The sequence below is a fragment of the Salvelinus sp. IW2-2015 genome, unplaced genomic scaffold (genome assembly GCF_002910315.2).
Source record: "Salvelinus sp. IW2-2015 unplaced genomic scaffold, ASM291031v2 Un_scaffold1112, whole genome shotgun sequence".
Classification (NCBI taxonomy): Eukaryota; Metazoa; Chordata; class Actinopteri; order Salmoniformes; family Salmonidae; genus Salvelinus; species Salvelinus sp. IW2-2015.
The window spans coordinates 322,507-323,569 of NW_019942731.1; positions in this window are offsets into that span (position 1 = coordinate 322,507).

A 1,063-nucleotide genomic window follows, 5' to 3' on the forward strand; every position below is an offset into this window, starting at 1 on the left:
AGAAAATCTTAAGTGCTATTACATACAGCCGGGAAGAACTATTAGATATCAGAGCGACGTCAACTTACCAACATTACGACCAGGAATACGACTTTCCCGAAACTAATCCTTTGTTCACATCACCACCCAGGCATTTGATCTGATTCCAGAGCCGAGCCAAAACAACGTCGCCGCAGAAGAGTAGACGGAGCGGCCTCCTGGTCAGACATCGGAGAGTTGCACACCACCCACAACTTCCGAGTATATTACTCGCCAATGTCAAGTCTCTAGATAATAAAATCTAGACAAAATAGGGCAAGGGTTGCTTTCCAGAGAAAACATCAGGCATTTGTAACATACTCTGTTTCACGAAACATGGCTCTCTCGGATATGTTGTCGGAGTCGGTACAGCCACCTGGATTCTTCATGCGTCGCGCCAACAGAATAAACACCTCTCTGGGAAGAAAGAAGGGCAGGGGTGCCTCATGATTAATGACTCATGGGGTAATTGTTACAACATACAGGACTCAAGTCCTTTGTTCACTTGACCTAGAATTCCTCACAATCAAAATGCCTGACCGTATTATCTGCCGAGAGGAATTCGCATCAGTTATTGTCACAGCCGTGTACACCCCCCCCCCCTCAAGCGAGATACCACACGCCCTCAAGGAACTTCACTGGACTCTATACAAATAGAGACCATATATCCTGAGGCGCATTTATTTTAGCTGGGGATTTTAACAAAGCAAATTTGAGAACAAGGCTACCTAATTCTATCAGCAGGTAGTTTGCCCCCGGTGATGCGGTGTGCAGACTCACCACACTCTGGAGAGCCTTGTGGTTGTGGGCGGTGCAGTCTGTACACCGCGACACCGGGGGCAAACTACCTGCCCTCCAGAGACACCTACAGCACCTGATGTCACAGGAAGGTCAAAAAGATAATCAAGGACATCAACCACCGAGCCACTGCCTGTTCCCCCGCTATCATCCACTCCCCCTGATCCTCACTAATCATGGAACTGTGAAGGCGGTTGATCATAGTCTACAATCTACCTGATCCTCACTAATCATGAAACTGTAATAG